Genomic DNA, 26,794 nt, shown 5'->3' with positions numbered 1-26,794 from the left:
AATCTTTTTATTTCCTTCCTTTTGCTGGGTTTGGGGTTTTTTTTGTTGTTGTTTTATTTTTCTAGCTCCTTTAGGTTTAAGGTTGTGTTGTTTATTTGAGATTTTTCTTGCTTCTTGAAATAAATTCTCTATTGCTAGAAACTTCCCTCTAGAACCACTTTCCCTGCATTCCAGAGATTTTGGACAATTGTGTTTTCATTATCATTTGTCTGCATGTAATTTTTCATTTCTTGGTTGACCCAGTCATTGCTTAATAGCATGTTATTTAACCTTTTTGTATTTGTGCGCTCTCTCTTCCCACCCCTCTGTGTGTGTGTGTGTGTGTGTGTGTGTGTGTGTGTGTGTGTGTGTGGTTGATTTCTAGTTTCATTGTTTTGTGGTCAGAAAAGATGCATGGTATGACTTCAATTTTTTTGAATGTGTTGAGACTTGCTTTCTGGCCTACTATGTGGTCTATTGTGGAAAATGTTCTGTGTGCACTTGAAAAGGATGCATATTCTGCTGTTTTAGCATGGAATGTTCTGAATACATCTGTTAAATCCATGTGCTCCAGTGTGCTACCTTCTTGATTTTACAAATTTATTTTCTTACAGTTTTGGAAGTCAGAAATACCAAGTGGGTCTCATTAGTCTAAAATCAAAGTGACAGCAGGACTGTGCCTTTCATGGAGACTAAAGAAATCTGTTTCCTTGCCTTTCTAGCTTCTAGAGGCCACCCACATTCCTTGTCTTATGGCCCCACGTCTTCAAAGTCAGAAACATCAAGTCCAATTTTGTCAGGTCACATCTCTATGGGGCTCCTTATTAAGCTTCCCTCCCTCTTTCTCTTTAAAGTGCCCTTGTGATTCCATTAGCTCCCCCCACCCGAATAATCTAAAATAATCTCCCCATTGCACATTCAACTGATTGGCAACATTAATTCCTTTTGCGATGTTAATTCCCCTTTTACACTGAACCTAACATATTCATAGGTTCTAGGGATTAGGACGTGGACATCTTTGGGAGCCGTTAATCTGCCTATCACACCATAAGATTCATGAGCTACAGACACACCTCAATAAAAGAATTTTTAAAGTTATTTACCCTCTGCACATTCTTAGGTTCACATCCTTGATTTTTCATTAGACTTGCAAAGGAAGTAATTGCTTGCATTTTGTGAATCTCAGTATTTGTATCACTCTCAAGAGTACTTAAATGAATTTAAATGTTATGGTGATTTGATATAGCTATCATCCATTTAATTTTTTTTTTCAGTACATGTATAGCTTTTTTCTCGACAGTTGAAATTGTTTATCATTTCTGTTTTCCTTGAAAGCATGTTCTTATTTTCTCCCCCCAGAGTCAGGGAATGTTATATTAATACAATATATTTTCATGCTTTAGAGTCTTTCATTGATAATCTCAAGGTACATGTCTATAACAAAATTAGATAGACAGATGGATAGTTGGATATATGCATCTGTGTGTGTATTCTGTTCCCTGGGATCTTTATGCTTTATGAGTTTAAATTTTTTCTTCCATATTGAGTTGTTAATGCTATTAAATGCTATTAATATAAGCAAGCAATAGAGTTAAAATATTAAAATATTATACATTTCATAAATATTTTTAAACTAAAAAGTAAAAATTTTTTAAAAGATTTTTTTGTTGTTGTTATAGATAAGGGTGGAGAGAGAGCAAATTACGATGTCTTGATTCTCTTCAAACTTTCCAACAACAAAATTTCAAATAGTCCCCCTGTGTTTCCACACCTCAGGACAATTTTTCATCGTATAATTTTGGGCAGTGAGAGACAAGCCTTTATTTGGTAAAGTAGGAGTGGTTCAACAGAGAAAGTGATCCCTAAGAATCATCCAGATGCCCAGAAAGAAAGGTCTTCTTTCAGGATACAAGAAATGCAGCAGATACAATTATAAATGCATTATGCAATTTTTCTTCTCTGCTTGGAATCACACAAAATAGGATATATCAGTGTTCCAATGTTTGTAAGGCACAAATCTTTAGTCCTACAAATAGTATGTCTCCTTGTGAGTGAGGTCATATGTTTTATGTATCCCAATATTCAAAAATAAACAATAAATCCTGGTCAACTCTGCTTGAAGAAAGACTAAGTTAGTTCCCCATGCCCTCTAATGAAAATGATATGGGGAAATTATTGTCATCAGAAAGGGAGATCAAAATGTAGGCAGGCTCCCAAAATGTAAGAAAAAAGTACCATAAAGATGTATTTAAAAATTAATTAAAATATTTCTCTTAGATTTTTCTAACATTAACTATGTTTGTCAAATTTGTTGTGATTTCTTTTCCTATTTTAAGTAAATACTAATTTTCACAACTCAGTCCATACTCACGATGTTTTTTAGAAGGGAACCTCTAAATGCAATTTTTAACTTAAAAATACAACTCAGTAAATGTTTGTCAAACCAAATTGAATGGAATTCATTCAATTGAGTAAAAGATAATTAATATTAATCGATTCCTGGTGTATGCCAAGCACCCTGTTTATACTATTTGGAAACAATATTTCATTCATTTCTCACAAAACAAGCAACTAAATTAAAATATGCAAAACATTATAACATGTATTACTGTCCACATTCCACTGCCAGAGAAAGGTTAAGTGTAATGTTCACAGCTAGTCATTCCCACAGCTAGTAAAATAACAATACAGGATTAGATCTCGGGATTTTTTTTTTTTTCTTAACAATAAGTAGAGCTACCACCAAGTCATTAATTCATCTATTCAATGGATTAGGTCATGATAAGGGCAACAAAGAGCAAAGCAGGGCCAGAGAGTTTAACACGGTGACCATGGCAGTGATGAAGAAAAACATGTACAATTCTACATGAGGTAGTGAGGAAAGGCCTCATCAACAATGCAATCCTTGAACAGAGGCTCAAGTGATATGAGGACTTACTTTTGCAAATGTCAAAGGAATGAGCATTGCAGGCAGAGGGAGTAGCAAATGCAAAGGTTCTGAGGTGTTCTGGGAGTATCTGATGAATGTAAAGAAGGGCTGCAGGTGGAAACAGGTACCCCTGCAGCTAGGCATGTCGTCCAGCTCCCATAGCCTTTGCAAACTTCTACAGGAGCCTCAGCTTCACTCTGGGGGATTTCAAAGGCTCAGGAGGATGCAAAGAAGTGACTTGATCAAATTCACATTCTCTGAGCTGTCTCTGTCTGCTGGGTAGAAAGTAGGCTAAAACGGGCAGAGATAGGAGACCAGTTTGGAGGCACCTGAAGTCATCCAGGTGAGATTACAGACACAACAGCAGTGGTGGTGAGAAATGGTCCAGTTGTGGACATATTCTACAGACAGAGCCACAGGATTTGCTGGTAGTATCTGTGAGGTATGAGAAGTCAGGATTATTCCAGGATTTACTGGGGGAGGTGGGGTTGCAGAGTGGTTGAGCAAGTGAAAGACTGAAGTTTCCATTTATCTTAAGGTAGTTATTGTTCTGGATTCTTTATACAATATATCTATAATCTTCATGTCAACTCAACCCTGCAGGCAAAATTGCAGAACCAAGAGTTGAAACAAGATCTTTCCTGTCCCAAGGCCATACCTTGGGATATCACACTCAGTAACAGCTTCATAACCTTGGGTAATAATAGTTTACTTTCTTAAAGGATGTGCCAGGCACAGTGCTAAACCCTCTTGCATCGGTTTCCCTTTAATCTTCAAAACAATCCCATTGGGAATGGGTTATTCATCTGCATTTCATTTTCAGACAAGGAAACTGAGGCCTCATCATGCCAGCTAGGCAGTACCCTCTCCCCTCCTCTTCCAAACTGTCTAAATCTGATTACCTCAACCTTTCCTTTTTGTTACTCCACACCCAGGGTTAATAACTGCTTCCTGCAGTTATTCACTGGTATTTTTTTCTTCTTGCCTTTGTAATTCTTTCACATTTATTTAACCAATTCACTATATTAAATTCCATCTGTTAAAATAACTAGAGTGGTTTCTATTTTTCTACCAAGAAAGTGAATCCATGTTTACTTCTACAAATGTGTCATGCCTTTCCCAGGGAGCAAGCACTGTGCTAAGCACTACGGACATACTGATGAAAAAGGGAGAGTCCCTGACCCCAGGGATCCCAAGGAGCTAGACAAACACATGCCAACCTCAGTCTCTGTAAACAAGTAAGACCATATTACAAGTTACAATGCAAGTAGTACTGTCAACAAAATGTAAAGGAAATAGGGGGGACAGAGACTGATTCTACCTGGAAGAATCTTGCCAGCTGACAACAGCGCTGCTCCTTGAAAGAAGAATGGGATTTAATGGGAAGAAGAGGACAAGGGTACACAGAGGCAAAGGAAACATCAAGAGCCCAAAAGAGTGCTTAGAATGACAGAAAAAGGCAAATAGCTCAGCAAAGTAGGTACTGCACCAGGTGTGTGCTGATGGACAGTGCAGGCTTGAGGTAGAAAGGGGAAGGGGGCCCTTGGACTCTTGTTCTTCTAAAGTTAATCAGAAGTAATCAAAAGAATTTGGTCAGAGAATGACATGATCAGATTTGCCTTCCTGAAGACTACTCACTCTCACCCCCAAAGGAGAACAGAAGCTGAGCTGTGAATGGAACTTCAGTGATAGATAATGAGGGTTAGAGTAGGGCAATGAAGGAGTGTGTGGAGGAAGGGTAGATCTGAATAGAATTATATATGTGAAAGTGTTTTGAAACATAACAATCCCAATAGAAAATCAAAGTGTTATTTGTATTTTCCCTCCATCTGCCTAACAGTAGCCCCATGCCAGGTAGGTAGGCATTCTAGGCAACTTCATATTCCTGGTCTTGTGTATTTTTCTCTATTTCTCCTAGAATGTTGGGGGACATTCCTACAGGAGAATTTTCAAATCCTATCTTGTTTGGTCTTTTTTCTTACAATTTTATTGTCATACACTGAGACATGAACTCCTTCCAGAGCTTAAGTTCTGTTTAGGAAAGTCTAGTGGGCAGTGCTTTGTTGAATTTCCAAATGACTTCTTTGGTCTTGAAGGATATATAGATGCTGGTCTATCACTTACTGGTTTCAGAAAGTCCCTTCAAACCTCCAAGCCTCATTTTGCTGATCTGTGGAATGGAAATCCCAATACCTACCCACCAATAAGCAATTTATTGGATAAAAGAGTGAAGTCTGTAAGATCTCTGGCATGGAGCTCAGACCACTGGAATGCTAGGTCCCTGAGAGAGGATACAAGTCTGCTGTGCTTATCAACTCCACATTTATGGAATGGTTAGCTCATTCAAATTAATAATTGCCTGTCTTGTTTTGTCTTATTGTTTGCTTATTCCTTGCATGAATGCCAAGAGTCTGAATTCCACTCTGAAGAGTTCTCATGGAAAGCAGAAATCTTGGAGAAAATTTAGTCATGAACTCTTTATACCACACTGTCTTCACCATGTGCAGTTTCCCAAAGCTTTTGGATTGACCCTTCTGGGAAGCCAAAGAATGATTATGTCCACATCACAGGGGAGGAAACTGAGATCCAGGAAGAAGAGTGATTCGAGGACTTTCCTGAGACTAGAATAATAAAGTTGGGACTTGAGTCAGAGGTGTCGAACTATGTAGCTCCACCTGTCCTGAGCCATCAAGTGGCAGTAGGATAGCCATGATTCTCTGTTGGGGATGTGCCCTCAAGTGGACAGAGGACAAGAGGGAAGAGTACTGAGCACTTCCCCAGTCCCAAGATGGGTCTATAGATACAGATATAGATATAGACATAGCTATAGACATAGATATAGATAGATATAGACCCAAAGTGGGTCTATACCTCCAGGCCTCCCTGACTGCAGCCTTCCTCTGTACTTGGGAGTAGTGCCTGGGCATCAGCAGATGCTGCCACCTTGTTTTCATTTCTTTATTTCCTCCCTTTTTTCTCCCTAATGCATATTGTCTTGTTCACTGTCCTCGTCATCCCTACACATCTGCTCATTTTGTTTATAAAGGGCACCTGCTAACCTGAGGTGCCTCCCCCTTTCTCCTTTTTTGTCCTTCAGCCCCATCCTTCCACATGCCTTGTATTAACTGGAAGGGGAAATTCATAAACCTGCCCACATTATTTACGTCACACAAGAATTGAAATTTAACATCTTTCCCTTTTGCCTATGATGAAATACTTTCATTATACTGAAACAAGATGAGTGCTAAAGCCAAAGCTATATCAACAGAAACCAGAGTAAAAAAGCCCTTTCCCCAAGCTAGACATAATAGGAGAGAGCTTTTGGTGGAGCAAGGGTGTGGGGTTGGAGGATAAGAAGACCCTGGCTCCAATGCCAGTATTTCCACCTCCTCCTAACTCTGTGATCTTGAACTTTGCTCCTCCTGAGATACTAAGATATACGCTTTCTTTTCCTTGGAGATGAGACAAATCATGTAACTAATTCATTTTCCTTGGTGCCCTGGCTACCAGGAAGCTCACAGATTTGTCTAAAACTCAATTTAAATAACAATATTGGACCCAATGATATCCATATTGATCCTAACTTACATTTTGGTTTTTAGCTCCTCAGCTACTGTATTTTCCACAATCCTGACTTTTTATGCTTACATTCATAATTTCCCTTTTTTATTAAATAAGCATATAAATATGTTTTATTGAATCTTTGCAAATCAAAGCAGAGAATAAGTAAATAAAAATTTCTCTGCGCTTCCCTTTTCAGACCTATGAATGTAGACATAACACCTACTATATACCATTGTTAAAAAGATGAAATGAGATAGTTTTTAGTGTAGCCTTGATCATGAAAGATGCCTATTAAGTATGAGTGCTCTCCTTCCCTTGAGGAGGCAAAAAGTTGGCTGATGTATGTGGCCCTTTTAAAACATTTTCAATAAGATGTGACAGATTTGAGACATTGGAACATGTAGCCAAGTTTAAAATATCTCACAGACACATGAACATCCCCCAACCTGTCCCAAAGCTGGGTGTGATGATACCAGTCTTCTAGTCTTCAGGATTGTCTCAGGTTGCACTGCAAAGTCATAAAGCTTTATGTGATGTTAATGTACAGTAGTCCATGATCTTGGGCAAGTTCTTAATCTCTCTTAAGTCTCCATTTACTTGCTTTAAAAATCATAATACCTCTCTGTTTAGGCTTTACTGAAGATTATGTAAAATGAAAAACATGGATTGCATAGATCATGCTAAGTGCTCAATTAAGGTTAGCTATTAACTTTAAGCTCAATAATTTGTCCTATTGTTATTGCTTGTATTTTACATTACCCTACTTCCTCTGATCTTCCCAGTTTAGAAGGGAATGCATTGTTGTCTCCATCTTACAGCTAAGAAAATGGAGGCTCAGAAATGTTTCATGACTTCCACAATTTAAAAGGTGATGGAGGGACACCTGGGTGGCTCAGTCAGTTAAATGTCTGACTTTATTTCACCTAAGGTCATGATATCAGGGTCATGGGATCAAGCGTGGCGTTGGGCTCCACACTCAGCCGGGAGTCTGGGATTTTCTCTTTCCCTCTTCCACTGTCCACCCCCTGCTCACATGTTCACTCTCTTTCTCTCTCTTTCTCTTCCAAATAATAAATAAATCTTTGTAAAAAAAAAAAAAAAGATGAAAAAGCAGATGAATGTTCAAGCTTTTAAAAAATTTAAAAAAACAAATGATATAGATTGGTAGAGATATTTTGTATGTAAAGGTTTTAGAGTCACCTACAGTTATAAGGTGAATTTGGGAAATAACTTCAGTTCCGGTCCACACCAAATTTGAATTTTTACACAGATTGGACTAATATGGAATGCCCATCACCTAGCATAACACCAATTCTTTATTAAGGAATAATTGATACACAAAACCTGTACGTATTTAGTGTGTACAATTTGATGAGTTTGAATATATGCAGACGCCCATGATACCATCACCATGATCAGGGTCATAGATATATCCCTTACCTCCCAGTTTCCTGATGTCCCTTTGTTGTCGCTGTTTATGTGTGCGTGCTTTGTTTTCTTGTGGCGAGAGTACTAAACATGAGATCTACTCCCTTAACAAATTTTAACATAGGCAGTATGGTCTTGTTAACTATAGACATTATGTTGTATAGCAGATTTCTAGACCTTGTCCATTTAGCAGAACTGAACCATTATATTCATTGAATAATACCTCTCCATCTCCACCTTTCCTCAGGCTATGGAAACACTATCACATTCTCTGTTTCCATAAATTCGACTGCTATAGATCCTTCCTGTAAGTGGAATCATGCAGTGTTTGTCCTCCTGTGGCTGGCTTATTTCATGCAGCATAATGTCTTGCAGGTTCATCCATGTCATCCCAAATACAGAATTTCCTTTTACTTTAAAGCTGAATAATATTCCTTTGTATGTAGACACCATATTTTCTTTATCTACCCTTCTGTCAGGGACACTTGGGTTGTTTCCTTATCTTGGTTATTATGAATAATGCTGCAACGAATATGGGAATGTGGATATAAATGAAAGATTCAATGCAAAAGGAAAAGCGATGTGTAAATGTGGAGTCACACTTGGGAGACACACTAACCCATTTTAGGCTAAGAAGAAAATTACATTCATGTCAGCTTACTCCTGCCTAGAGCTGTCTGTTTTTCTCTGAAAGGAAAAGCACTGAGTACCACCAAGATTGCTTCACCTTGGGGGCTTTGGAGTCAAAATAGATCTAGACTCAAATCCCAGGTTTTAGCATTGTTAACATATTAAATCTTTGTCATCTTAATGAATACATACCACTTAAGCTTAAAAAGAGGTAAGTAACCCAACTGCTCCAGTCCTTGACTAGAGGCTACATGAAATTCTAAGTCAATTTAAAAAAAAAAAAGTACTCATCAAAGAATTTGAGACATTTTCCTGTTGACACCAAGATAAGTTTCAAGGAGGTGCAGTAGGATTCATGTTATTTACCAAGAGATATTATAACTGGAGGCAAAATGTCTTTTCTGACCAAGAAGGGACTAGAACATTTTGTGTCTATCTTATTCAGTCATGTCATCCATATCTATCAGCCACCACATTTTTCTCTCTTAAAAAAAAAAAATTCAACTTATTCCATGCAAAATGGGTTCTAATATGAGCTACCTTGTCACATCAGGGAGATATTTTAAGTATTATATAAACTTCCATTTCTGCAAATTTTCATAGGGATTCTCATGTTACCTACTTCTTAGAGATTTAAAAGATTTGCATTGCCTTCATTCATCCTCAAAACTCAGTATGATTTGTTCAAAATTTTACTAGTCAGCAATGAAATAAAAAAATGGTACATCATGCACAATGATAAACTACCCCATGTGGTTTGGATAAATTAAATACTTTAAGCTTTCAGTCTCCCTAATGATTTGGAAATGAAACAGCAGTGATTTATGACTCTAGCTGATAGGCTAGATCTGAAGTTTACACTTTGAAAAATGCCATATTTAAATTCCCCTATAAATAAAAAATCATATTGCTCTAAAAATCTAGCCTAAGATATGTGTGTAATAAATTAGAGATCCTCATGTTGGGTGGGGAAATCTCCAGGACTGATGGCTTTCTTCCTTGAAAAAATGCAGAGTGAGCCATATCCGGATCTGTGTGTATCTGCTAACACTGAATCAACGGTTATTGTTCCTTTCTGTCCATTTATTTGACCATTTTAATGATGACTGCCAGCCTGTGTCAGTTCAGTTGTAAGGATGATCTCATTGGTTTTAAGCCTAGATCAACTATTTTTAATCAGGTGGTTTCCAATGTCTTAATACAAATGTCATTCTGGGTTCTTTGTGCTTTTTTGTTTGTTTGCTTAAATGGTAAGACTGTTCTTGCCCTCTGCTTTGAGGCAGCTTCCAGAAGCTGGTAAGAAAAACAAAGAAATAGGGGGAAAGGTACTTGGAGAGGAGTCCATTGAGCCTGGGTCCAGTGTGGCCTCTGCCTCTCCTTACCTTGTGATCTGATGCTTATTCTTTGCCCCCTCTGGGATCTTTACGTTGAAAGGATGGTGCGTTTCATGACTAAATCCCCTTTTTTCACTGACAATTATAGTGCAACATTTAGACTGGAGCAACAATAACTTCAAAACCTTCGACAAGCTGCTTATTCTCTCTGCCTCCCAATTTTCCCTAGACTAGAATGAAGATAATTACCCCCACTACACATAGTTTTCAGGGAGATTAGAGGAGATAACATATAAGCAGTACCACAATTCCTGGCACATGATTAACACACATTCGAAAGTACTTGTCATTATTATTTTTATAATTATCATTACCAGTATTTCATTATACTGTAACGCAATCAATCACCTGCCATTAAGGGAGGAAAAAATGAATAAGCTTCAGGAAAGAAGCAACACCAAAGCAAGAGCCATCTCTCATGTTGGTTTCCAAAGCCTAATACCAAAGCCAGCTTGTGGCAAAAGGAAGAAAGAAGTATACTGAGTCTTCATGACCCTCATCGCTCACCAGAGACTACCTAGGGCCCACAGATCTGGACCCAGATTTCATCTCTAGGTTTTGGGATTTGAGAGCTCAGAACTGAGCTCATGTGGTGAGCATGCATGGGGTGAAGTGGTGGTAATTCCTACCTTATGTAGTAGTCATGAGCGTTAAGTAAAACTGTGGCTGGAACGCACTTAAATTCCTACCCAGCCCACAGAAAGTGTTCAAACAATCAAATGTGTTACTCTTACTTTGAGCATTACCATTATTGATCTGCTGGCACTGTTTCCTGGCTCTCACTAAACCTAAAGCCGCTCCCCTCCCAGTATCTTCAGATCTCCCCTTGGAGTCCCATCACTTCTGTTCAAGAGGCCCCTGTTCACTGGCCCGCCTTCCATTTTCTCTGCTTCATTTTTACAGAAATCCTCAGCTTGCTGAGAAGGATGCTTGTCTCATTTATGATTCATGAGGCATGGAGTATACAGATGGCATTATATAAATGTTTAATAATCACCATATGGTTTCCCTAGGAATTCTGTCACTCCTTGATGAATCCAGACTGAAGGCTCCTTCAGTATGTGAAATAGATGAACAGGCAGACCTCCATTCTCCCCACCCCTCCCCTGCCGTGGGTGCTCCATAAAACAAAAGTGGTGCACACCAGCCTAGGAAGTGTTAGGAGAACACAAAATTTAGGATTACAAACAAATAAAGGCCTCCCATACTGACTATTACCCTTCTCTGTCAAAGGCAGCTTCATTGCTCCTGTTATCTTGATGCCTATTTTAATTATTCCATTACAGGACATGGTTTTAAGTTAGTGGGGTAACCATGAGGTTTTCAATTGGGTCCACTTCTACCGTGATCTCGTTTCTTCTCGCTGTTTTCTTAAAGGGCCTCCTGACAGCCCTTTATTTGTGAGGTTCTGCACTTGCGGATGGAGTTGCATATGGAATGAGGGAGATGGCACATTTGACAAATAGGAATCAGGATTGTCTGGCCTCCTGACAGGTGTTGATGTGTTCTCCTGACCTGTAAATGTTGCAGCTGACTGATTACAGTAATTGATTGAGAAAACATTTGTCAATAGCTTTCTAATGAAAGAGAGAGGTGAGGAGGAGAGATTGCTGGAGCTCCTAGAAACTGGATTTCACTTAACAGAAGGAACGCTGAACCATGTTATAATCACTGAATTCTATATCCCCACCTATAAAATGGAAATTCCACTCATCTGGTTGACATCTGTGGAGTACCTACTATGTGCAAGGTCAGAGGTCAAAAGCTAGCAATTTGTAAGTAGAATGTGGCCTTCACATTTTCTCTATGTGTCCTATTTAGTTGATCTGCACCATCCTTTTGTTACAACTGGAAGCAGATGGCCAATATTTAAAATCAGGATATTTTACACTAAAATATAGCTTTCTGGCATCTCTTGGAAAAAAAAACAATATTTGGCAGCACTGGGCCAGTATTTCTGCAAGACAATGTCTCTCTCAACTTGGGTAGCCACTGCCTCTTAGAAATAGACTATGTGCCCCCAAGTTTGACTTTGGTCCTACTACTCTTGAGATTTCATCTGTTAGTGTTAGCTTTCTATGTCCTTGTAGGATTTCCAGTTTGAGATCCTTGGTTTAGATTCTTGAGATGCAAATGAAAAAAAAAAAAATACGATTCTGGGCCCTGGCCTTAATACTCTCAGTAGTATAATTGTTCACTGCAGTAAATACTAAATTTCTAGCCAAGAAGGAAAATTAGGCATTCTAGCTCATTAAAGATTCTAAACAGTAAAGTCACCCCATATCTCTCATGATGGCTACCACATGCAGGAAAACATTTTACAAATCTTTGCAACACCATCTCCTGTGGTGGCTAGGATTGTAGTTGCAGGACTAGACATGGAAGTAGCACACGTGGGCACAGTTTACAGTCATGTCACCAGATTGCTGGTGACCTCAAGTGGGTCATTCACTTCCCTAGGAATGCTATTCTTCTAGAAGCAACAGGGTAAGGGACTGGAAAGCATGCTATAAACTCTAATGCTCTATACCAAGGGCAGTAAACTATGACAACCTGTTTTTGTACATAAAGTTTACAGCCTTATGCATTCCTTTATGTATTGTCTATGGTTGTTTTCATATTATGACAGCAGAGCTGAGTGGCTAGAACAGATCATGTAGTCCTTAAGGACTAAAATATTTATGAGCTTCCTCTTAAGAAAGGACTGCACACCTCTGCTCTCTTATAGAAATTAGGTATAGTAATAATAATAATACACATTATTATTGAACATGATTTCCTCTGTCTTGAGAAAGCCTTTCAGTGTTTGCAGAGCCCATGAGTCATTAGTATAAACCTTACTTTTCATCAGATTCCAGGTGTGCTGAGATGCATTACTAAGCTTTCTTCTTGGTAGAGCTGCTTTTTCTTTTGTTGGAGAAAACTTCTCCCACAATTGGGCTGTGGAGTGTGCACAGCCTTGAACAAAACTTGTCCTTATTCCCACTTCTCTTCCTGGAATGACTTTCAGGAAGGTGAAGCCTCACTGCTCCCTAGGTCACCAGGGAGTCAGAGACAAGAGAGACCATTTGAAAGAGTTAAGAACTGTGACTTGCTTGGAACACTTCCACAGAATAACACCGAGAGATGGGTTGCAAAAAACAAGAGGCGACGTTGCACCATGGCTAAGGGTTCAAACATTAGCAGAGGACTGATCGCTAATCAATTTCAATCATTTTTTCCATGACTTACTAGTTGCATGACATTGAGCAAGTGTTTAACTTTGTTGCGCCTCATTTTCCTCATCTGTAAAACAGGAGGAATGGTAAGACTCACCTCACACAGTTTTGTGAGGATTTACTGGGGCCAGGAATCACAAAACAGGGAACAGAGTATACAGTGCAGATGCCTGTGTGCATATACCTTGGTCAGGTCTTGTGGGATGCAGCCAGCACCCTAACTTCAGAATATGAACTCCAGAGCAGTGCTTTTCAAAGTGTGATATTAGGGACACCTGGTTCAGAAATGCCTAAATTTCATTATTAATGCAGATTCCAAAGGCCTCACCCAGGGCTTCCTAAAACAGAATTAGATTTTGGGGGGAAAGTGTCAGACTCTACTGTAATAAGATCCCCAGATGATTTTGATGAACCCCCAAGTTTGAGAATTGCTACCCTAAGGACAGCAGCCTCCCCTTTCTGCACACTGTGGCACACACAAATTCTGAAGAAGGGAATCTGTGTCCAACACAATGTGTGACAGGCCAGATGAGAGCTAGTGGCATGAATTATGAATCTCCTCTTGTCAGAGAAAACCCTTTAGGCAGGAAAGAACTGCTCTGGCTTTTAATGGAGTTGAGATAAACAGGGCAACCCAAAGAGTTCCTCCTCTAGACAGCCCCCTCATGAGACAGCTCTCAGAATCACTTCCTGCTCCAATGCCCAAACCCACACTTCAGCTAATTTAGTCCAGATGGACTCCCACCCACCGTTCATTACACATGGGCGTTCTAGTGGGTGTTCCCAGTACAGCTTTAGTTCCTCTCTTATGGGTCCTCTTTTAATGGATGAGGACACATGTGTAATGAGAACACTGAACACGCAGAACTCATAGGGTTTAGTCATAAAATTAGTTTGGGTTTTTTTTGTGTGTTTTTTGTCTTTTTTTTTTTTTAAACCCCCGACTGTCCTCTTAAACTCACTCAGTAGGGATAATAAGCCTTACTCTGCCACTGAGGGAAAATTCAGGTCATCCCATGGTGAGATCATTATTATAAATCCCAAATGGGCAGTCTTTATTCAGAAATTAAAATATCCAGTCCAATACATTAATCAAAATTATTATCCATAAGAAGACTCCCCTTCCACCTGGTCCACTCCAACAGCTAGAGCCTATGACAGTCAGGTAGCCTTCCTCAGAGAAGATTTCCTTCTCACTTTCTTGTTTGCCAGTTTCTCTACTGGATGGTGGTTATTTTTGATCTTTGCTCCCTTTCATATGAGGCTGGAAAAGGGAAGAAAGAGAGGTAAGAGGAGTCAGAAAGTCCTTACTTAGCTAGTACTATTGTAAAATAGCTCTGCTGTCTGTGGACTCAATAGACAAGTCCTATGAACTCTATACTTTTCAGAAGGCCAGCCCCAAATTGAGCTAAAAGCCTTAGCTGAGCCCACCAACTGCAACCTCAGTTCTATGGGACCTAGATCCATCCAAGTATATGGATCGTGCTCTACACTTGCTCTCACTCCATGAACATACACTGTGGTAGCCCCATGGGTAGATGGCAAAGAGCTTGAGGCCAACTCTTTCTCCTGTGAGCCCACGTCTGACCCAGAGGACACTGAGACATCTTTTGTTCCTCTCAAATTGACTGTGTGCAGGGGAGTGGAGTCACTTCTCCTTCATGCTGGAGTCCTGTGGAGGGAATCAGTTTTCAATCCACAGCCCCTAGGTACACACATCAGGCTCCCTGAATGGTCTCAGGGAAGCCCCATCACATTTGGTTTGAAGTGAGGAACAGATACCAACCACCTTTGAGAGGGACTCAAAGCCTTTCAATGGCTCTCCAGAGAAATCTCCCTCACAAACTCCCCTTTCTCTATTTGCTCCTGGTCATTCTAAAGTCCACTTGGTGGGGGGGGGACACTTTTTAAAAAAACTTGTTCTCAGATACCCTCTTTGAAAGTCCTCTGTGTTGATGTCTGATGTCTGCTAAATCTTAACCTCAACAGTCTAAACTTCCTAATCTTCAGTTGTGTCTAACACCCGTTGAATGTCATTTTTAAGATAATTTTTGAGAGAAGCATTTCCCAGAATTAAGCATGTAAAAGTGTAAAACTCTTTTAGACAAATATCAGATCATACCAAATACTGGAACTAGCTTGGGCTCCGAGCCTGGGCTCAGCCTCAGCAAAATTCTAGAAAGATGTCATCACCTGCAGACGTCCAAGTCACACTGTTATTTCCAAAAAGCCAGCCCCATAGTGTGTGAAATGATGCTGCATCCCCTCGAGCTTGTCATTTACCATCCTGCAGTGACTGTTTACTGCCATTCCTCCCATTAGACTAAGGATTCCTGAGAACACACCTCTATCTAATTCTTCTATCTCTACATCTTCAAATACTAGCTAACATTCATCATCCTGAAGGCACCGTATAAAGATTAATTGAATGGAATACAAATATGTTTCCTTTTCCAATCCCACCTTTGACCTGCCCTCTCAGCCACACTGAGGCAGAAATGACTGATGCCTGATAGCAACTAAAGCACTGTATATTTCTAGATAGGTATGTGAATATATCAAAGCATTAAAGAAAAGGTATAGTGTTGATACTGGAATTTGAAGAGTTAGTTTTTCTTGTCCTCTAAAGTCACACCATGTGTGGTATACCAACAAAGAAGCATTCCTACCCCTGTTACATTTTACTGCACATGTGGTCCAGGTATATCCCAATACACCCCTAGAATACAATATATATTACATGACCTGGCCAGAGATCACTTGAAACTTGAGGCTCAAATTTCTTGTTGCTTGTTGCTTTTTCTTATTTTTCTATATGTGCCTCCGTTGTGCTACTTCACATAAGTTGTTGGGCTTTAAGGAAGCAAGTCAAAGCAAGTGGGGTAAGGGAAGGCTCTTCCTATGAAAGTCAACCACAGACTGGAGAGGTGTTTTAAGAAGCTCGAGAAAGTAGCATCTACACTTTTCGATGCAGCTTCTCTTCTCCTGAGAATGAAATTGCTTTATTGCACTCTTCACTGAGTCTTCCACTTGATCTGTGCTCTCACAGCATTTTGCTCATCCCTCAAGCAAAGCATTTATCATGCTCTGTTATGGATAATTCACGAATGTCTGTCCCCTCAAGACTGAGATCCTTTGGGGAAAGAACTTCAGTTTATTTATCTCAGAAAGCTGAGTACTTAAAACACATAATTTTGTTAAACGGGTGGATGTTAATGTTTATTAGATGAATAGAAAGATAGAAGGATGGATGGAGGAAAGGATGGATTTATTTCTTGCATATTTACTATGTGTAAATTAGAATCACACAGTGTCTGTCTCCCCTCAAAGCCAGGCAATGATAATGAAGGGTCTGGAAATAATACTATTCTTTGCCAACAGCTACAATAATATCTCACAATGGCATACTGTTTTGAAATGTGTATGTGTTCAGATAATTTTTATATTGAATTCCCTTTGACATTAAGGTGCAAACTACATATGAGAATATGTATCCATATGATGAAGCATTTTTTTTTTTACTTTTTGACAAATTAAATTTTTAATTTAAAATTTGTTTTTAAGTGAATCGACTGAATAGATTTTGATTATAGTAAGTATCTACTTTTGATTTTGTTTTTGCTGCCAGGCAACCAGTTGTCCTTCAGATAACCATACTCATTGTTCTTTTTTTTTTTTTTTTTTAGGTTTTATTTATTTATTAGTCAGAGAGGGAGAGAGAGCACAGGCAGACAGAGTGGCAGGCAGAGGCAGAGAGACAAGCAGGCTCCCTGCTGAGCAAGGAGCCCGATGTGGGACTCCATCCCAGGACGCTGGGATCATGACTTCAGGCGAAGGCAGCCGCTTAACCAACTGAGCCACCTAGGCGTCCCCTCATTGTTTTTGAGGAAACCATGCCCCCATCAGTCTCAGCCCATGTGTCTTAGGTGAAGCACCACATCAGTTAAGCCAATCATGTTTCCTTTTCCTGGTCCTATGGAGAGATTCAAGGCTGGGTATCCAATGCAATCGGAGCCAATGGGTTATCACCAGTCTTTAGCTTAAACTTCTGGGAGATTTTGCTCATTTTGCTTAACTTAAACCTGAAAGAATATAAAATCTGGCTGCTCAGCAGCCATCTGGCTATGGTGAGGAGGCAATATTTGAGAATAATTTTACTTGAAGAACATGTAAGAAAGAGAATGTCTGGGTCATAATTTTTTGAGTCTTTGAATAAAACTATATTTTAAGTCAACTCTACTCTCAGACCATATATATTTTTTTCAAGTGTAAAAAAAGTCACCTGACCTACTTAGTTTAAGGGGGGGGGTAGGGGAGGAAGGTGTGTATACCTATGTATAAATGATTCACAGGTCCTAATGGATTCCTTGATCTTTTAGAAAATGGATCCTAATAGGCTCAGATTTTTACAACCGCTGTTATGTAAGTGGGTAAGACTAGCTATAATATTTTGAGGAGGCTGTGCAGACTGATCTTCTACAAACAATAATGTTCACCTACTCATCTAGGCATTGTGCCAGACCCTTAAGAGACAAATATCATATCCCTTTCCTCAAGGAGCTTTCACATTTAATAGGGGTTAGATTTATAAACAACTAACAATGATATATGTGAACAAACTATTTGGGAAAATACTGTGTTAAGAGCTTAATGTAGAAAGAATTGCTTTTGATTTGCAAAATATTCTTCCTAATTTATAGTGATAAAATGAGTCAGAAGGGTAAGTGAATAGATGGGTAAGAAGGTGAGTCTTTTCCTATCCTAGCTGTATATTAGAATCATTTGGGGGCTTTTAAATAAATTGAATTAAATAAATCAAATGCTGAAAACCGCCCCCTCCCCACCACACACACACACACACACACACACACACACACACCAGAGCAATTAAAATAGACTCTCTGGGAGGAGGTCCCAGAACTGGTATGTTTTAGAAGCTCCAGAAATGATTCTGATGTGAGGCCAGGATTACCAGTCAATTTTCCATAGGAGCGATGCTCAGTCTTCTTGTATATCCAAATCACCATGAAGAGCTTATAAAAAAGTACAAATACAGGGTTCCACCCTCAGACATTCTGATTCAATTGGTCTATGGTGGGATTCTGGCGTCAGTAAATTTAAAAGCTTTCTGATGATTCTAATGTGAAGCCAAGGTTGAATACCATTCATCTGTAGGGAACTCACCATTTTGGAAGTGGCCACTAAGAACTAAGCTTCACGCTAGGTACATTTATATATCTGATTTCCTTTGGTTTTTAGAAAAATCTTTCAAACTTTCAACTTAAATAAGAGCACCATTTTACAGATAAGGAAATAAACATTCTGAAAGCAAAATAACTTGCCCCATGTGACCTAAATAAGTAAGTGAGGGAGCTGAAATTCAAACCCAGTTTTGTCTGGCTCCAAAGCCCGTATTCTTTTTACCACAGCATTCACGTAGTCATTCACTCACTTATTGTCACTTGAACATTCTTTCAATAAATGTTCAGAGAAAGTATGTGACTTAGTCCTGCAACACACAAAGTGTTGGTGGACCTCCCAAAGAACACAACCATGTGGACGTATGTGATGTGGACGTATGTGTGAAGGACAAATCACTGTGGAATAAACTAGCCTAGTTGTAAGCCATCTCCAGTACCTTAAGCTGCAAATACAGTGGTTGATTACTCAGACCTCCTTGTTCTGGACACAACATGGTCCCTGTGACTCTCACTCAAAAGGCAAGCTACATGCAACTGCACTGCATCCCACTTTAGTCCAATGATGGGGGCAGAGGGGCAGGTAGGGTGTCCTCTTAGGGAAAGAGTGCCTGGGAGAGACAGAAGGGCAAAAGCAGTATTGGTGTGAGAAGTATGATTTGCCTCCTAGCCATAAGGAAAGGAATGTCTTTGTCTTGCTCAGTCTCCAAAACAACTTGCCCTTTGTGATCAAACCTGCCAGCAGTTCCTGCCTGAAGACTGGAGGAGCCTGTTGTCTGGAGAGACAGAGGGAGGCTCCAGTGCCTGACGCAGGGCAGTCAATGAAGAAGAGAACAGCAACCTTTCTTCCTCTCACCTTGATGGCCTATTACAGGTGCATCCCTGCTATTTTCATTTCAGAGATGCATGCCATCCCACCATCTGGGCTCACAGTGTTGGAATTCAGAAATACTATCTATGTCCATCTTGCTGTCCACCTACCAGATCCTCTGCTCAGCTCGGAGCAGTTTGGTTCCAGCCTACATTTTCAGCTTCACCACTTACTACTACCTACAACTAACGATGCTGCGGTGTAATCACAGCAGGCCACTTACCTCTGGGCTTTCTCTCACTCAGTCCTCTCTGCCTGGAATCCTCATTTCACTTCCTTCTCTTGGAAAACCCCAAGCAGTTGTCATCTCTGCTAAGAAAACTTTCCATTACTGAGGAATAAAATCACTTTTTTTTTTTTACAAAAAGAATTCTCTATCTACTTTTATACTTCTACTGCTATTACAGTCACCTCAGGAGCTTAAGGTTAAATCATCTTTACATACATATTTCTAGTGTCTCCTCCAGGATATCTTCCTGGTGTCCTCCCTTTTTATTTTGAGCCCAAGACCAGTATAGGTGCCCTCCTTCATGCTTCTATAATGGTACCCCAGTAACTCTCAAATGTTAGTGTGCATCAGAGCAATCTAAAAGACTTGTTAAAATTCAGCTTTTTGGGCCCCATCCCCAAAGTTACTGGTTTATAGGTCTATGTATGAGACCCAAGACTTTGCATTCTGTTATATTCCCAGTGATGCTGATATTGCTGCCCCAGAGATCACACTTTGAGAACTGCTGGCCTATACTTACCTCAAACATAATTTTTCCACTGTACTTATAACATGTGTTGTAAATTACTTGTTTGTCATTCCATCTTTTACTCACTTAATCAGTCAATAAGGCAATATCAGATCATGAAAAGCATTGCAAAGAAAATAAATCATTGTATATTAGTTATCTATTATTGTGTAACAAAGTACCCCAAAACTTAGCTTAAGACAGTAAACATTTATTATCTCATAGTTTCTGTAATTCTGGAATCTGGAAATGGCTTAGCTAGATGATTCCAGCTCAAGATCTCCCTCATGAAGTTGCAATCAAGCTGCGGGCTGGGGCTGCAGCCTCATCTACAAGCTCAACTGGGGAAGGATCCTGTTCTGAGCTCACACACATGGCTGTTGGCAGGTCTCAGTTCCTCGCTGGTTGTTGCCAGAAACTTCAGTTCCTCTCCATGTGAACTTTTCCATAGGAGGCATCAATATCCTCAAGACATGACAGCAGGCTTTCCCCAGAGCAAATGATCCAAAAGAGACATCACACACCCAAGATGGAAACCATGGTCATTTACAACCAATATTAGAGGAGATACACCATCACTTTTGCTGTGTGCAATGGGTCACACAGACCAACCTAGTTCAATAAAGGATGAGACTACACAAAGATGTGAGTACTGGAAGCCAGGTTTGATGGGTGCTGGCTACTGTATAAGATAGTGATAGAGAAGGGAAGTGGTTCTATTTAGGTAGAGTGTCTAGGGAAGAACTTTCTGAGGGGATGCTATGAAAACTGAGACCTAAATGGAGAGAAACAAACAGCTGTGTAAAGACTTAGGGCTCTGCTTTTCCAGACAGAGGAAAATGAGTTTAGTGTATTTGGAGATAGTAAGCTAGTATAACTTTAGCAGAACTAGCAAGGGATCAGAGGAGTAGCTATCATTATCAGCATCAACATCAGTAATATTTAAAAAAGAATACCTACTGTACTCAGGATCTTATACAATGAAAAAGGAAAAAAAAAAAAAAAGCTCATTGCTAACTTCAAGAAACTGACCTTCCAGTTGAGAACACTCCATTTTTTTCAATTAGTAGAATAAGAAAGAAAGTTTAGATAATTCAGTATCAATACATTCCCATTACCACACCCACCATTTATTCTTATATGACTTCCAATTATGTTTAATCAACCTAGGAGCAAGGGTTTGAGGGAAAAAGTACCAATTAATTGAGTGAAGCTAAGGCCATGCTTTACATTCATCAAATTTAATGAGCCATGACCTTTCCAGTGTTGGAGGGTATACAACGTAGAATCAAGACAAAGCTGGAAGAGACCACAGACATCATTCCATCCTTTCCTCTTCAACTCCAACTTGATTTTTAAAGAAGAAGCTGAAACCAGTCAGCTATAGAAACCAGTCCAAGGGCTCACAGCTTGTTCAGCAGTCCTCCATCCACTAATTGGATTAGTGAACTAAATGAGCACCCATCACATGTAAGGTATTCAGAGTAGCAGCGGAGTGACTAAAACCAGTTTCAGGATTTCTGGGTCAACATGATTTCCATAGCCAGAAGTGATGCAGAGGTTGTCTTACCTGTAGGAGGGAGCAGAGAAATAGAAGAGCTACTTCTCAGCCTCTATGTCCTCCTCTCCCAACCAAAGCAGTGATGTTTTCCTCTACTATATATATATAGGATTTCATAAATAATCTCAGGCTAAAAAAGCTTGAAAACCACTTCACAACACCATCCTTCCTTTCCTGACTATAACTCAAGAGGTCAGCAAACTCCATCCCTTGGGTCAAATCCAGCATTGCCTGTTAGCCAAGAGTGGTTTTTACATTTTCAGATGGTAAAAGTTAAAAAAAAAAAAAATCAAAAGAAAAATAATATTTTGTCACACATGAAAAATAAAATGAAATTCAAATCTCAGTGCCCATAAATAAACTTAGAACACAGCCACACCCATTAATTTAAGAATTGTCTGTGCTACAGTAGAAGAACTGAGTGGCTGTGACAGACCACATGCCTACAAGCCTAAAATCTTTATAATGTGGCCCTTTAGAGAAGTGTCTGCTGACCCCTGGTATAACCACATGTCCCATTTATGTCTTCATCCTTCCGATAACCTTCCTTCTTTCTCTTTGTCTTCATCTCAACAAAACTTTATTATAGGTTTATATTCAGAACACAGTTAACTGGGACCCTATGTCTGCATTCTGATGTTAGTGTATTTTGGTTTGTGACTTGGGAATGTTTAATACTACGGTGTCAGTTTCCCAATCCAAACCACTCATTCTCCTCTCCACTCTTCTAATGACATCCTGTGGTCAGTGCAGCAAAGGAAACTTGAGTGAATCGTCCACTGCTCCCAATGGAAGCACATGCTAAGTAATACACGTTGCTCTTGTCCTGTCCCTTTGAGCCATCAAAGTCTGAAAGAGCAGATCTAAAGTACATAGACAACTCCACTGCCCACAATGGCCTGAACTCCTAAGTAGCTCCTTAGATGTGCAAGAAAAGGAAGAGGAGGCTGTTCCTTTTCTCCTTGATGCACATGTGGGTGGTAAGAAGCATTCTTCAATACGAGTAACCTGGACTGATACATAGGTGAATAGCTTTTCTATGCTGTCAGGAGTATTAGATAATAAGATACATTTCAAAGGTGCTTGCTCTCACTGCTAACCAAAGATGTGCAAAGTAAGACTGCATTAAGGTATCTCTTTTATACCCACTCAAATAATTTTAAAGAAAATTAAAAATTGCAAAGCCCAATGAATTATACAGGAATTATAAGGAAAAAGAAGCACAAATAGGCTGGATGAATCATTTTAGAGACCAAATCAGTAAAAATAAATTAAGAGGCAATATAGTGATACCTTTTAACAAAGGAATTCTGGAAACTCACCCTAAGACACAAATTCAAAAAAAAAAAAAAAAAAAAAAAAAAAAAAACTCAAACAAAGAAATTCATTTCAGTATACTTACAGTTTGTTATTTAGAGTAAAAAAAAAAATCCAAATTCTAAATGTTTGATAAGACATTATGATTAATTAAATTACAGTAAGCTAACCCAATGGAAGTATCCTGCAGTCATCAAAATGACCATGATGCAACATTAAAAAAATCCCTTTAAAAATAATGTTAAAGTAGAAAAATAGGACAGACCATTTTATTCATGTTGCAATTAATGTAAAAATATGCATCCTTCTGACTAAAAATTGGGAAATGAAGTTTCTAACAGTTCTTTTTGGTTAGGCATGAAGAGAATGTGGGTGAATGTTTTAATTTCCATGAAAGTTGCTGTAATAAAGTCCTTTATTTTACTTTTAAGCTCACGTTTTCATAAAAGAACACAAGAGAAAAGAAGAGTAAGGACTGATCTTTATAATTACTTTTAGGAGCAATGAGCAGGAACATTTTATTTGAGGAAGGCCAGCTCACAACCTCCCAGGGGTACCTGACAAGTCTATGATGCAGAAATGGGATCAGGGTGGGAAACATGCTGAGTTCTTCCCATGAGCTCTAGTATCATGGCATCAGCAGAGATGGATGCCCCTGATGGGAAGGAAGCAGCAATGGGGACCACTTGAGAAAGTGACTCAGCAGGGCCAGATGGTATTTATTCAAGAGTTCATTTATTTGGATCAACTAACATATGAAATAGCAGGGACTCTGACAAGGACATGAGATACCTCATTTCCTTGAAGATAAGGAACTGCAAACACAGTATCTGTCCTCCAAGGAACCTGGGGAAGGCAGAGTGAGGCTCAGAGATGGGCAAGTCCTGAGCAGAGGCCTGTTTCCATAGGATTACAGAGACAGATAGAAATTTGTGCTTTGTTATGGGTTAATTGTGTCCCCTCCCTACTGAAAGAAAAGGATATGCTAAAGTCCTAAGTCCTAAGAACTCTGAATGTGACCTTATTTGAAAATAGAGACTGGCTAAAGTTGAGGTGAGGCCATACAAGAGTAGGGTGGGCCCTACTTCAATATGCCTGGTCCTTTTTAAGAAGAGGAGAGCCCACATAGAGCCACATAGAGAGAATGCCCTGTGACAAAAAAGGGCAGAGATTGGAGAGATACAGATGTAAGCCAAGGAATGCCAAAGTTGCCAGCCATCACCAGGAGCTAGGAAGAATTAAGGAAGGATTCTCCCATGGGTTTCAGAAGGAGCATGGCTCTGCTGACACCTTGTTTTGGGACTTCGAGCTTCCAGAACTGTGAATAAGGGCATTTCTGCTGTTTTTAGCCGCCTTGATTTGTGAAACTTTCTTACAACAGCCCTAGTCAGGAAACTTACACACCCTGAAAACTCCCATGGCCAGATCTGAGCCAGTTACTTTCCTTTGGGTATCTTTTGGATTGTTGCAACTGATCATAGCTTGGATCTTCTTGATACAGAAACCAAGCAGTAATAACCTGGCAATTGGAGATGCAGCTTAAGCCCAAAGTGGGGTAAACAGAGCAGAAATGTGGGCTATGCACTAGGAACCCTCTCCCACAGCAGAATGCAAGTATTAATCAGCAGAGAGAGAAGGATGGAATGACAGGATGGCTAGAGGCAGAAGAATATGGTGCCTAGACACTCACACACAGTGCATGGTAAACATAGTGGTTAAGCACATGGATTCAAGGTTCTAATCCCAGCTACATCACTTAACTAGCTGTGATACTATGATAATTTACCTAACTTCCCTGAGCCTCAGTAGCCTTACCTGTAAAATGGAACTAATAGTAGTTCCTATCCTACAAAGTGTTCAGAATTATACCCAGCACGTAGTAGGTATGTCATAAATATCCCTTGCACGCTTCCATGTATACTATCACATTTAATCTTTCACCTATTATGTGATGGAGATTTTGTTAGGTTTAATAATAGATAAACTGAGGTTTAAGAAGTTAACATAACCAACGTCATAGACAAAATAAAACAGTGTGGCAATTGGAGATCCAACTGAGGCAAGAAGGGGCATTAGAGGACAAGGCAGGAATGTGAGATGTGAGTCAGGGACTTTCCAGTAAGCCCCACCAGGAGCCAAGTCACTTGGTTCCACCGCTGATTCTTCCTCCACTCTTTGATGGTACTGATGTCCTAGGTTCTGGACAGTTAATCTGTCAGCAATTTGCTGTACAACCTTCAGGAAGTTGCTTGCATTTCTTAATCTATAGCAGGGTTTCTCAACTTCAGCATTACTGCCATTTCAGTCCAGATAATTGTTTATGTGTGAAGCTGTCCTGTGCACCGTAGAATGTTTAGTAGCATTCCAGGCCTCTACACACTAGACACCAGTAGCACCCCTCACCAGTCATGATAACCACAAGTGTCCCCAGACATTACCAAATGTTCCTTGGGAGGCAAAACTGTCCCCTGTCCCCAGCTGAGAATTATTGATTTACAAGATAGGATTAAAGTACTTGTGAAACTGTTGCATTAAGCCATCATGGGAGTGAATTTGCTAAGTATGTTTTTAAATCTTTAAAAAGAAACAATGCAATATATGGTAGTGTAAGACGAACTTGATATTATTTATTAGTGATCATTTGTCAAGTGCAAAAAAAAGTCATAAAACAGGTCTTCCCTTTAAGGAAATCACACCCCAGTAGGGAAGGAAGGAAGGGTGCAAAGACCAAAAGGCATCACTGGGGTCCAGAAGCCTAGAAAGAAATTGCCCTCGGTTTTAGTCTCTAAGAAGACTTTATAAAGGAGATAGCATATGGACCATTTATTGAAGGGTGGGGATGGAATGTCCTGCATGGAAATGGATTTGTACAAACTCAGTACACAGTAGAAGCCAGGTGAGGGAAGACAGGAGCTGGGCTGATTCAGATCTCCAAAAATAATGTGTTTTTCTGTCCACCTAGAAGGCTTTTCCTGCTTTGATTGATGAACCAGATCTTTCTCCTCCTAAGGGACTCAGCTCAAATACCACCTTCTCTGGGACTTCTCTGGACTCCCATTTTGGTAAGATGCTCCTTCTCCTTGTTCCTTTTTACCTCTAGTAGCCCCCATCGGTGTCTCTCAAGTGGCTGCTATTGGCATTTGGGGCGGACCAGTTCTTTATTGAAGAATCCAACCCATGCATTGCAGGAAACTTAGCATCTCAGATTTCCACTCCCTAAATATCCTAAATGTGCTCCCCAATCCTTGTAACAACCAAAAATCTCCACAGCATTTTCCCAAACCTCTGAATGGGTAATATTGTTCCTGGTTAAAACCCACATCATAATATTTACATTTTGCCTGGAACTATGTGTCTGTGTCCTCCTGTTGATGGTAAACTCCTTAGGGATAGGGACTGCTAATCTGAAATCGTATCTGCAATGGAAAGACCTTGCCCAGTACCTAGTTTGCAATTGGCCCTTGGTAAATATTTGCTGATCTAATTAAAGCAGAAGGTTCGTCTAGGGAAAAAACTGGAAATTCAGAATTGAAAAATAAATTTGGGCCAGGCAGTAAGGGACTTCACATATACTGAGGAACATGGGTTGTATTATATTAGGTGAAAACATATGAAATTTCCATTTTGTAAGTCAAAAATAATCAGTTATTGGCAATTTCATATAGATCATCCTAGTATAAGGCAGTATTATTATTTCCTTAACTTTCTTTTGAAATTGATATGCCTTTTTTTAGCTTTAATATCTAACTTTGTCTCATCTTAAACACAAATATTCAGGAAATAATGGGCTATATGTACTGACTTTTTCCTTTAGTAAAACATTAAAATGGTTTTGCTTTGTAACAACCAACAGTCATGTAGGTACCACCTAAAAGTATACCCTGTGCCACAAGTAGATACAGACCCTGCTGTCAGAAACCGCTCTAATGGGTGACTGGGTGGTTCAGTCATTAGTCATTAAGCATCTA

Source organism: Enhydra lutris, unplaced genomic scaffold (genome assembly GCF_002288905.1).
Source record: "Enhydra lutris kenyoni isolate GAN:26980312 unplaced genomic scaffold, ASM228890v2 scaffoldscaffold14, whole genome shotgun sequence".
NCBI lineage: Eukaryota > Metazoa > Chordata > Mammalia > Carnivora > Mustelidae > Enhydra > Enhydra lutris.
The sequence above is the reverse complement of the archived record's forward strand: the minus strand, read 5'-3'. Positions refer to the sequence as shown.